The sequence below is a fragment of the Ursus maritimus genome, unplaced genomic scaffold, assembly GCF_017311325.1.
Source record: "Ursus maritimus isolate PB19 unplaced genomic scaffold, ASM1731132v1 scaffold_7, whole genome shotgun sequence".
Lineage (NCBI taxonomy): Eukaryota > Metazoa > Chordata > Mammalia > Carnivora > Ursidae > Ursus > Ursus maritimus.
The window spans coordinates 53,554,105-53,567,065 of NW_024426885.1; positions in this window are offsets into that span (position 1 = coordinate 53,554,105).

Here is a 12,961-nt window from a genome sequence, read left to right on the forward strand (position 1 = left end):
CTCTTTACAGGGCTCTGGCTGCGCCCGGCTAGGAATATGTGACACCCGCATGTGCACAGGACCCCATGTTCATGGTCGTGAGCACACACACAGGTGCACTGGCTGGCCAGGGATCCCCCTGGTTGCGCACCTGTCTGCCGCTGCGAGCGGGCACATGTGCACATGGAGTGCTCTGTGTAGGCCCCTCCCGGCGTACCTGTGTGTGTCTGTGCACACGAGCAAGCCCACACCTGTACCTCGACATCGGCACGTGCTAGCATGTGCGTGTGTGAGCGCACACACGGGCGGGATTAAGAGGCAGAGTGGGGGATGCCCAGCCAGAGACCAGGAGCATCGTAGCTCGTGTCTTTCTGAGTTAGAATCCAAGCTTCTGGGGCTGGGGAGGCTGGAGGAGGGGTGAGGGGGCCTCCCAGGAGCACAGTAAAAAGGAGGTTCTGTTCCTCTGGAGACGGTGAGGCTAGTCAGGGTACCTAGTCCAGAGAAGGGGCTGGGCTGGCCTACCTGGGGCGCCTTGGCCCCCCCTCCTCTGATTCTGTGTGCTCCCTGAGCTTCTGGAAGTCTCTAGGATGCCCTGTGCTCCTGGGGTGAGGGAGCAGGGAGGGATGAGCTTACCCCCTTCCTGGATAGTCTTCACGCCTTAATTGTCTCTCTTGGGGGATAATGGGGACCAATTACCACAGCTGTCCACTTTGGGGACCAGTGACTATAGCTGTCTTTCCCAAGCAGACCTATGGCCTCTTTGGTTGGCCTCCAAGAGGTGTGGCAACCTGGGGCCCACCAGCCCTTCAAGAGCTGTGCCCCTTCCTCCCCTCCACATCCTTCTACAGCTGCTGGGTCTCTGGTCAGCCATGCGGTGAGGCCTCCCCAGCCAGGCTTCAGCCAGGCCCCTATCCAGCACAAGGAGGTCCTCAGGCATCTGGGGCCCAGGTGGGTCTGGCAGCAGCAGGAGCCCTCAGGTGGCTCTGGCACCTACCGGCGGGAGAGTTCTCCATCACCTCTGCCTGGTAGGTGCTCTCGGTAAAGAGGGGGTGGTTGTCATTCTCGTCTGCCAGAAAGATCAGCAGCAAGTCAAAATCCTGAGGGAGGCACAAGGGAGGGTTCGGTTGTAGGCCATGTTCTAGCAAAATGCTCCCGTGGGAGGAGGGCTGGGAGGGGGGTGGTCGGGGTACAGACGTAGAGGATTAAAAAGCCCACACTCGGGGTCCAGAGACCAGGGTCCAAGTCCCTGCTGTGTTAGCAGCTCACTTGGTGACCTTGGGCAAATCACTCCCCTGACTGGGCCTCAGTTTTGCAGCCTGGTGAATGGGAATCCTGACTCCTTCACAGAGGTATTGTGACGTGAACAGGATGGAGGCGACCAGCCTGTCATCGTGGTCCATCTCCTGGTAAGGAAGGACTTCAGGCAGGAAGATGACTCTTGGTTTTCAGACCCTGCATGCCTGCCTGATACCCCGGTCTGGGCCCAACCGGACTCTCCCCCCGTGCTGTACCTCGTGCCGTGCAAAAAACACAGTGGGGTCCTTATCTTAGAACCTCTCCATGGCCCTGGATGCTATCTGTGTTGCAGAGCTGAGCAAACCAAGGCCCAGAGGCGGGGCGGTTCTCCAGAACCACAGGGCGAGCTGGCAGTGGGTGGGGACCAGCCTCCCAGCTTCCCGACTCCCCCACTCAATGCTGCTGTTCGCGGGCATGTTCAGCAGCACGGGGCCATTGTCACTGATGTCCAGCACCCAAATCCCCACCAGCATCTGAGGTGTGCTGGGGAAGAAGAAGAAGAGATGGGCGCGAGATGGGGCAGGCGAGCGTGACGGGTGGTGAGTGCCCAAGTATCAGTGGTTTGGGGAGCAAAGAGGACAGCTGGTGCTCATTGAGTGTTTGCCACGTGTCAGGCACCGCACTGACGACTGTATATGTATTGGCTCCTTCTAGTCCTTTCCACAACCTTGGGGTAGGGGTGATCTTCATTTTGCAGGAAAGAAGGAAAATGGGGTAGGAGAGAAATCTGCTTGTCAAAGCCACACACCCAGTGACAGGTAGAACTGGGATTTGAACTCGGCACGGGCTCACTCTGAAGCCTACGCGTCTAACCCCCAGGCATGCCGCCCGCCACCTCCAGTGTGCAGCCCTGCTCCCCCATGTCCTCCGGCCTCACCCTCCTGGCTATGCGTGGGTTCTCTGGGTTGTCCTTCACGGAAATGGTCAGCTTGTACTCTGGGATCCTCTCGCGGTCCAGTGGCCGGTTCACGGTGATGACCCCTGTCTGGGACGTGGAGGGTCGATGAGCTGAGCAGCGACCTGGCCCCCGTTTTGGGCTCTGCTCCACAGACGCCCAACTGCTTCGCCTGCAGCTCGAGCTGTAGCTGTGAATTCTCTCCCTAAATTGCCACAGAGATGGTCTAGAAGGCCATCATGGGCTGGCAGGGTCTTGCCAGGGCAAGAGTGATCCGCCAATGCCTGGGTCTTACTCTCTGGAAGAGGTGGGCCCCCTGAGGACCCTGGGGGCTAGAAGCGGGTAATACTCCAAGAGGACGAGGACTTCCTGGTGCATCTTGGTAATAAACCAAAGGGAACTGAGGCTCTGGGCCCATCGCTACACATGGCAAGCCTTGGGGGTGACGGGGACCCCCGAGATGGCTCGGCTGGAAATCCAAGATTCCATGCTACCCAGAGACTCCCTGGTCCCAGCAGAGGACAGAGACTCTGGGAGGAAAGTGAACCCGAAGACGCCCAGACAGCAGAGCAGGAAGCCTCTAGGGCTGCGTCCTCCCGTTCAGGAGGCGCCCTGGGGCCTCCCTACCGTGGCATTGATGGCGAAGGCCCGCTCTCGGTTGCCTGCAGTGATGTTGAAGGTGAGGAGCGCGTTGCGGCCGCTGTCGGCGTCGCTGGCCAGGATGTGGGCGACGATGCTGGAGACGGGGCTGTTCTCACTGATGGTGATATTCGCGGGCAAGTTCAGCAGCACGGGGTCGTTGTCATTGATGTCCAGCACCCGAATCCCCACCAGCATCTGGGGCGTGTCAGGGAAGAGGAGGAAGTGATGGGCGCGAGGTGGGGCAGGCGAGCAAGTGGGGAGGGGGGTGATTGACGAAGGAAAGGTACAGGCGGCCATGGAGAAGGAAGAGGAAGAAGAGGATAATAAAAAAGGCACGAGGATGAAAGTGAGGATAAGAAGCGAGCAGAAAGGGCAGAGAGGCAGAGCGGGGGCAGAGGATGGAGGGGCATGGCAGAGTGACAGGTGCAGGGGCTGGCTGGCTGGGTGGGGAGAGCTCTGAATGGCCATGGCTGCCAGGCCCCAGGGAGCCTCTAGAGGCACTGGCCGGCCTGTTAGGGGCTCTGCAGGTCTGCACTGGCTCCAGGTCAGCCTGGGGCCTCTCTGGGCACAAGAGTGGGCATATAAATAGAAACCTCTATGGAGAGTTAGGGGGGGGCAGTGAGGGGAAGCCCCTGGAATGGAGCCCCTAGACTCACCGTGGAGCTGAGTGGAGGCACCCCCCTGTCGCGGGCACAGATGGTCAGGTTGTAAAAGGCAATGGTCTCCCGGTCCAACTCCACATCCTTCTGGACCCGCAGCACCCCCTCCACAGGAGAGATCACAAATTCCCCTGGGTGATGCCCAGGGGAGGCTAGAGTGAGCTGGGAATGGCCAGGAGCTGTGGAAAGCCCTGCCTTACTCACCAGGGGTGGGGGACAGCTAGGCGCGGGGCTCCCGCGCCCCTAGCTTCAGATCCTCAGGGAGCCTGCCAGGGGCTGGGCAGGGCGGGAACGAGGGGGACAGACAGCTGCTCGGGGTGCAGGTGCTCAAGGGCCCACTTATACCCTGGCGTGCCCGAGACACCGGTTTAGCTCCCTTCCCTGGGTCACGCGCACGACAGGGACTGACCCTAAGTAAGATGGTTATGTCCAAGAAAGGGGGGGGCCCTTTCTACACAAGCACCCTCTCACCACTCTTGATCAGAAACTGATTAATGAAGGTCTCGGGTACTTTGTAACGTGCGATTCCTTCCAGATACCACATCTTGGAAAACGGGGCAAGGGCAAAGCTTACCCCCAAGGAACGGTTTGCTAGTGGTGACGCACCAGGGCAGGACAGAGCGGGAGTGACTGAGGGCAGGGAAGCCCCCAGCTGCCCTCCATACAGCCCTGGTCTTGAGCCACAGCTGGTGTGTCAACAGGGTTCTGCCAGGCCTGGGGCCACCTCTTGGCCTATCTCTTGGCCTCTAGTCAGATCTGACTTCTTTTCTTTGATGTTTTGGAAAGCCCTCAGCTGGCCCTTTGGCTTCAGTGCTTATTTCAGCCTGGCTGAGGGGGCCGGAGGTCTGAGAGTGTCTACAGCACCTCAGATTCTCAGACTGGCCTGGAAGGGGCCTCAGAGACCATGCAGGCCCTCGTGTCCTTTGGAAAATGAATCAAGAGTCTGGAGAAGGGTGACACCTTGTCTGAGCTCCCACAGCAAGTTCATTCCAGAACCAGTGTTCAAATCTGGGGCTCTGGGGCTCAGCCCACTGCATCCACAGGACGGTGGTCTTTCTAGAACCACCATCGGAGCGGACCAGGGCGGGAAGTTAGGGAGAGAAGGGTGAGGACAGGGAGTGGGCGGAATGGAACAGATGGGAGCCCAGGTGGGAAGGAAAAGGGCAGGGAAAGCGAGGGAGGGAGGCGGGGTGGATGTGAGGACAGGGGCTGCCTCTATGCACTCCCCCAGGGACTGGGGCTTCCTTTGCTTTCCGTCTGACACCTGGGGGAAAGGCCCAGAGTGGGGCACTGACTTGCTCGTGGACACCCAGCACATGGGCACAGCAAGGGTGGAGGCCCTAACTGCCCCCGATTTCCTCTGCCTGCTTCTTCCCATCCTACCTCACCGTCCCTGCCCCGGGCCCTGCTGCTCTGGCTACCCAAACAGCCCTTCTGTGGCCCCCGCCCTCAGCTGCACCCTCCCAGAGGGGTAGAAGCTGCTGAAGCAGGATTTCCTGAGCCTGACACTCCAAGGTCTCACAAGAACTGGGGATTCCCTTTCTCGGGGTTTCCCAGCCCTGTCTGGGCCCCTGACCATGTGCGAACAGATGGCCTCCAGCCCTTTCTCCAAAGCCAGCCACCCTCTTGAAGGAAGGAAAGGCTCTGGGGGACTGGGCCCAGGCTAGACCCCCATAAGATCAGCTCGAGGACTGAAGATCAGGGAGTCGGTCAGGCCGAGAACCCCATGACACGTTATCCTCTGCAGCTGGCCCCCAGGGAACTCCCCAGCATTCCACTCCTTTTGGAGATAGGGGTTAAAAACAGAGGCTTTCCATCTGCATCCTGGCTTCACTCCCATGTGCCTGTGGGCATGTGACTGAGCTTTGCCTCCATGTCCTCATATGGAAAATGGGCCCAAAAGAGGTGCCGTTGCACAGCGGCGCTGGGACTGGACAAGGTCCGCCTCGTGGGTGCTGGGTCTGTGGCACGTCTTGGTATCGTTAGAGGGACCCAGAAAGGAACCCAGGCAGACCTCTGAAGGAAGTGGGGACTTTCAGGGAGGATGAGGATGGATGAAGGGTCCCAGGAGTGGGCTTGGCCGGAAGGGGCAGCTGGAGGTCCCGAGAAGGCTGAGGTGAGAGGGAGGGGCTCCAGGGGTTAGGGCCTGTTTCCCAACTATTGCTTGACCACGCATCTCCTCTGCAGAGCCGAGTGGGGCTTGCAGGAACCCTGGCGTCCCTGATGTCTCCCTCCCACAGGAGCCCCTCCAGGCTCAGGCTGCTGTGCTGGGAGCTGGGTGGCCCAGAGCACGTGGTGAGTCCGAGCTGGCTCTCCACAGCAAACAGTCCTGATTCGTAGCGTGTCGGGTTTGCAAGTTACCGCCGTGGTGGCACTGAACCTGGAGCGGGGAGCGGAGGCTGCGCCCTGTGGGAGCCGGTCAGGCTCGCCCCCAGGTTGCCCCTCCCTGCCCCCAGTTCCTTCGTCTATCCTGAAATGGGGCCATGCTCTATGATTCTGAAGTTATCTTTGGGCTCTTCCTTCCTGGGGGAAGGGGACCCCAAGCTTCTCTTACTCCTCCGGGCGGAGGGGGGTGCCTCTCAGTCTCCTGGGACGCCCCACGAGACCCTAAATCCCTTCGGCTGTGATCATGTGTCAGTTTCACTGGGACGTTTGGCTCCAGACTCCAAAAGCCATGGCGTGGAGCTGTCTGCAGTTTGCTAGATACAGTGTGAGCCCTGTACCCCAAAGCTGGGGGCAGTGAGGGCCTCTTACGGGGAAGGGGCTCAGCCGCCTGCCCAGCAGCCGCCTCTCAGGGACGCTTCCGTAGCCTTCCGAGCAGGCGCCGGGCCTCCCATGAGACGGTGAAGCCTCTGTGTTTGTGAGAATAACAGAAAGTCCCTTGCTCTGCTGGTTTGGGGAGAGGAAGGCACAGTGCTTGGCCAGAGAAGGGACTTTTGGGGCATGAGAGGGTGGCATGCCAGAATGGAGTGACCTCATGGAAGCTCAGGATAGCAGGGCCTCCAAGTCTTGCCCTACAGAAGTGGCGTTTTGGCATCTTGATTGCAAATACAGCCCAAGTTCTGTGTTCTGTCCTCGGACCTCTCGTTTGTCTACTTCCCCGGCGATGGCCTCTCGTCTCGTGGCTTTGCATATCTCTGGGCTGACAGCTCCCCGTTACCTGCCTGCAGCAGAGACCTCCCTCCTGAAGCCCTGGCTTGTGCATCTAACCCCCATCTGACATCTCACACCTCCCTTCCCCTCTTCCCCCACATCTGCTCCTGCTGCAGCCTCCCCGCCAGCTGACGGTCATGCCCTCTCCCCAGTTGCTCAGACTGAAACCCTGGTGTCATCTTAGACTTTCTCCACATCTAGTAAGTCAGCACATCCTGTTGGTTCCACCTCTGAAACATACCAGAGCTGTCTACCTCACTGTTACCGCCTCCGGCGCGACCAGCCTGGTCCCAGCAACACCGTGTGTAGCCGGGGTGATGGCAACAGGCTCCTACAGTCCCTCCCCATTCCTACTCCTTAACCTCAACGGTCTGTTCTGAGCACAGGAATCAGAGTGGCCCTGGTAACATCGAAGTCAGATTGCGTACCTCCCATGCTCTAAGCCCTCCTATGGTTCCCCAATCACTCGGAGCCAAAGCTGTGTCCTCCTCATGGTCAGCAAGGCCCAAGAACATCTTAACGACTACCTCTCTGACCTCATCCCTTCCCACTCCTCCTCTCACTCCACTTCACACCAGCCACAGGGCCTTTGTGTGCCCCTATGAACAGTCAGGCATGCTCTGGCCTCAGGGCCTTTGCACTTGCTGCTCCCTCTGCCTGGAATAGTCATCCCCACATATCCATATGACCCACTCCTCCTTCCTTCAGGTCTTTGCTCCAATGTCACCTCCCTGGACAGGTCCTCCCTGAGCACCCTATCCAAAATTCCAGCTTTTGCGTGGTACGCCCCATCTCCTGGCTTTATGTCTCTCCATAGCACTTAGCACTCCTGATACACTAATTTATCTACTCAGTCACCTAAGTGAAGCCTGTGTCTTCCCGCTGAGGGCAGGGATCTGTGTCTGTTTTGTACCGTTCCGCATCCTCAGCACCTGGAATACGACTGGCATGTGGTAGGTGCTCAGTAAATACAGAATGATCAAGTGAAAATCAGGATGTTTCACAAAGATCTGGGTCTCTAGCTTTTGTCCTGAAGGTGGGAAGACCTAGCCCCTCTGGGCCTGCATGTTGACACAGCCACACTGGCAGGAGCTGAGTGTGGCCGGCACAGCCCCCACTTCTCCCTACTGTCTTGCCTAGACCCCTTCCCCACGTGTGTCCCCGGCCTGATCCTGGCAGGCCTTTGAGTTTGGAATTCTGACTCTGCAGAAATGAGTGGAAACTGACTTGAGGAACCACTCTGGCCAGGGCCAACCCTGCTCTTCACCCGAGGACCGACACCGAGTAGCTGTGAAGGCTGTTCGTGGCAACAAGCTGTGCAGAGAATCCAGGTGCAGAATGCATCTAGGGGTTCCTGGAGGGTTGGGGCAAGGGTACTCATCCTCCCTCTGTGCTGGAGTCTTTCCTCTGGTATGACGCAGGGGAATTTTCTACCTGATTCTCAAAGGGGTCTCTGACCTTCCAAGGCTACCAGTCTCAGATTTCAGAATGTTCTCACATATCCCTGTGAAGAAGCGTGGAGAGAAGAGTATTTCCATCATCTTGTGGGTGGGGAAACTGAGGCCCAGAGAGCGCAAGGCCACGGCTCCTAAGTGGGATGGGGGAGAGGCCCCTAGGTTGTGCTGCCCTCCGCGCCTGGCTCAGTCCCCACTCACCCAGAGGGTCTCCATCCACGATGCTGTATTCCACCTGCCCGTTGGGGCCTGAGTCCTGGTCGTGGGCCAGGAAGGTCCACACTCGGGGCCCCGGCTGGCCCTCGGTGACATCAAATGGCCCCTCGTAGTCTCGGGGGAAGGTGGGCACGTTGTCATTGATGTCATTCACGTTCACAAGCACCTGAGATGGTGGACAAGCTTAGCTGGGGCTGCATCCCGGCTAGCCCTGTGCTCAGCCCAGTTCCCTCATCTGTGAAGTGGGTCTGATGATCCTGTCTCATGGTGCTGAGGCAAGAATCCTCAGGGATCATGGATGGGGAGGGCCTTTCAGGCTATGCGTATGGAGAAGTTATTGTCATTGTCAAAGCCTTTTTATGGGCATAAGCATTGTATTATAAATAATAATGCTACAAACTTCTATTTATTGCCACACTATGGTCTCATCTGCTCTGCCCACCCCTGACAAGTCTTTACTCTCTCCCTTTCATGGAAGAGGAGAGCGAAGCTCAGGCGGGCTAACTGACTTGCCTAGAGTCACACAGCTAGGAAGCGGGAGAGCAGGGATATGAGCTTCCGCTAGTTTGACCAGAGTTCGTGCTTTTCCCATGAAGGGGAGGAAGGCATCTATCTGTCTGATAGACGCAGCCACGCAGAGAAGTTCAGTAACCTCCTCGAAGTCACACAGCAAGTTTGGCTGCGTTGCCAAGACCAGGACAGGGCTCTTGGATTTAGGTGTTTCTCCTGGACAATCTTCCCTTTTCCCCTTCCCCATTAGAGCTTTCTGGGCCCTGTCCTCCCCCATGTTGAGGCTATGTCCCACCCACCCACCATGGTGGTAGAGGTGAGGCGCTGAGACAAGATGGGGCACTGGTCCGTGGCAGTGACGATCAGAGTGTAGCGGCCATTGCTAATCTCATAGTCCAGTTCCTTGGCGGCACTGATGACGCCCTGGGGGATAACAGAGGGGACAGGGTGGATTAACGGATAGTGGGTCTGGGGCACCCCGGAGACCAGCTTCTTCATGGGGTACCCTCAGACCACCCCAGGAAGTGTGCTCTGATATCCCGGCCATGATGGGGAGCCCCTGTTGCCATCCCACCTGAGTTTTGCTTCCTCTGCACTGGTTGCCCCCACGCTTTCCTCCCAGACTCCATCTTTGTTCTGCTCCCACCTCCCATGATGTCATTGAAGTCCCTTCCAATCCCCTTAGCCAGCTGAGGCTCCTTCTAAACCCATCAGCTGCTGACCGTGTGCCTGTCGATACGGAAGGTGTTGATGATGTTGCCTGAGACAATGGCGTAGTTAACTGTGCCATTGGGCCCCTCGTCCAGGTCTAGCGCCTGGATGGTGATGAGGCTAGCGTTGATTGTGTCTGGGCCCTCGTCCAGTAAGATCTCGTAGTGGGGCTGCTGGAACACTGGTGCGTTATCATTCTCGTCCACGATGGTCACGTACACGTGAGTGGTGGCCTGTGAAGAAGAGGGTGGTCAAGTTCCTTGGTCAGCTGGCTAGAGGGGTTGAGGTGGAGCTGGCTGGATAGCCTTCTAGGCTGGGATCACTCAACGTGATCCAATAGGGTGAGAGAAAGAAGAATGAGAATGTGGGGAGTCACAGGCTGGTAAGAAAATCACAGAGGTTCCTCCAAAAGCCAAGCTAGGTCACTGTATAGGTCCAAGATGGCACTGGTACCACCACAGCTTTGTGTATGCCCATGGCAGACATCACTAATCAATCGTGGCTCTGCTGAGGCTAGATTCAGCTCCGTGATCCTTGTCAGCACAGGGATCTAGTGATTCAAATTAGCATATAAGATGAACCCCAGTAACTACTCCCAGCCTATAGCTTTGGTTGGGCCGGGGCCTTATTGACCCTGGGCCTCCTGCCAGAGCACCAAAGGCATGAATGTGGTGTTCTCAGCCTAACACAGTATTAAGCTTCACCCACTGTTCATGTAAATGGAAGAAATACCTATTTTCGGCATTTTTAAAAGGGAAGACATTGGGTTTGGAACAATTTAAATCTGCAGAATTTGTTGAACCATGAAAAATAAAGCTCACAGAACATGACTTGACCGCAACAACATTTTCTGCAACATGTTCTCCTGCAATTGGCCAGTTCTGGCTGATGCTTGGTCTCATCAGACCACATGAAGTATCTAGCCAGTTGGAACTCAGGGATCGGCACTCAAGAACCATAGAGAGATGACGGATGTGGCACTTTACAAGCAGAGTAGATAAATGGGAGAAGGAAATTAGCCCTGTGCTGGTATTCTCTGTCCCTCACACCTCTCCCCTTCCATTCTCTGCTTCTCCACCTGGGAGGACATCCCCTGAGGACCACCTCCTCTGGGCTCCTTTGCCATCTGGCTTCCAGATGGGTTTCACCAACAGGAGGTCCTGGCAGAAGCCAGGAGGAGGGAAGAAAGAGAGGTGGGGCATTTCTTCCATACTCCTTCCTTTCCTTCCTGCAGTTCTGCCAGTGGCTGTGTTTTTCCTGCTGAGTGGCCCTTCTTCCATGGTTCCAGCTCCCACTGGGCTCATGCCACCTCACCTCCTCTTATTGTCCTTTTGGATGCGTGGGTGGTAATGGCTTCCTGCAGTTGCTAGTCTAGGGGTGCTTCACCAGCCCTCCGTAAACAGTCCCCCCATTAAACTCTCTTTGGTGGAGGCCTGAGTGTGCCATCTCTTTCCTGCTAAGACCTTGACTAATACAAGCCATAATTAGTAACTAATATAAGATAATAAGGTTATAATAACCATAAAGATATCTGGGTAGAGAGAATATGACTAGACTATTGCCAAGGCCACAGAACAGAAAGCAAGTAATACAAAAAGCTGGATGTAGGCAGCTTGTGCACATCTTTTTCCTGGGGCTTTGGAACACACCCCGGGTGGCTCTAGAACCACCTGTGGAGGGACAGATGGACAGCAGACCTAGGCCCAAGAAGATTTTCATTGCCCCTGAGGAGGCAATAAGTCCACCGAGCTACAGCTGTGGATCTTGGAGGGTTGGGTGTTCGGTGGTTGCTAACGTTGTTTCCAAAGCAGGTAGGGTTGGCACCCTGGAGAAGGAGCTCTGCGACCTTGCGCATATCACATTTTCTTTTTGGACCTTTTCTGTTAATAAAGAACCTGACTTGATATCTACAGTCCCTTCCAGCTCAACATTCTGGGGTTCTGGTCTACTGTCATCAGTCATGCGGCCTAAATCCCACCACCAGGGAGGGATTCTTTGGAGTCTTAGAATGTCAATGAATCTTTATTAAAACAATAATCACACAGAGAAGGAAAATGTATTATTTTAACATTGTTCAAACTTTTCTACCAGAGAGGGAACTTGTACAAACTCTGAGGAATACTCTGAAGTGTCTGTCTTAAGAAGGAAATATCTTCAAAATCTCTCATGTTATCCTGAAAGCTCATATGAATTTTACCATCTTTTCCATAATGTGTTTGTGTTAGTTTTCATTAAAGATAGTGGCGGGGATTTATGCCAACACACATCTAAATATACAGCTTGTGCACGCGCATGTGTGCGCGCAACCTCCCCTCCCACGTATATAGCAAATGTTACCAGACATAAAGGGAGAGATAGACAGTAATACAATAATAGTACAGGACTTTAATGTCCCACTTACATCAATGGATAGGTCATCCAGACAGAAAATCAACAAAGAAATATTGGCCTTAAACAACACATCAGACCAGATGGACTTAATAGGTATATACAGAACATTTCACCCCCAAACTACAGAATACACATTCTTTTTAAGTGCACATGGAACATTCTCCAGGATGAACCACGAGTTAGGCTATAAAACAAGTCTTCATAAATTCAAGAAGATTGAAATCATACCTTTTCTGACCATGATGGTATGGAACCAGAAATCAATTATAAGAAGAAAACTTCAAAAAACACAAATATATAAAGGCTAAACAACATGTTACTAAACAACCAATGGGTCAAGGAAGAAATCAAAGAGAAAATAAATACCCTGAGATGAATGAAAATGAAAACACAACTTTCTAAAATCTGTGGGGTAAAGCAACAATAGTTCTAAGAGGAAAGTTCATAGTTATACAGGTGTACCTCAAGAAACAAGAGAAAATCCCAAATAAAAAAATTAACTTTATACTAAAGGGACTAGAAAAAGAACAATCAAAGCCCAAAGTTAGTAAAAGGAAGAAATAAAGATCGGAGTGGCAATAAACAAATAAAGACTAAAAAAACAACAGCAAGGTCAATGAAACTAAAAAGCAGAAGCATGTAGCCTTCTGAGACAGAATTATGAAGAAACAGAAAATCTGAATAGACTGATTACAAGTAATAAAATTTAATCAGCAATTATAAAACTCTTCCCCAAACTAAAGTCCAGCACTAGATAGCTTTGCAGGAAAATTCTGCCAAATATTTAAAGAAGAGTTAGTAGTTAACCTTCTCAAATTATTCTAAAAAGTTGAAGAGGAGGGAATGTTTCCAAACTCATTTTATGAGGCCGGGATTACCCTGATACCAAAACCAGGCAAAGACGCCATGAAAAAAGAAAATTACAGGCCAATATCCCTGATGAACATAGATGCAAAAATCCTCAACAATTAGGAAACGGAATTCAACAATACATTAAAAGGATCGCACACCACAATCAAGTAGCATTTATTCCAGGGATGCAAGGATGGTTCAAC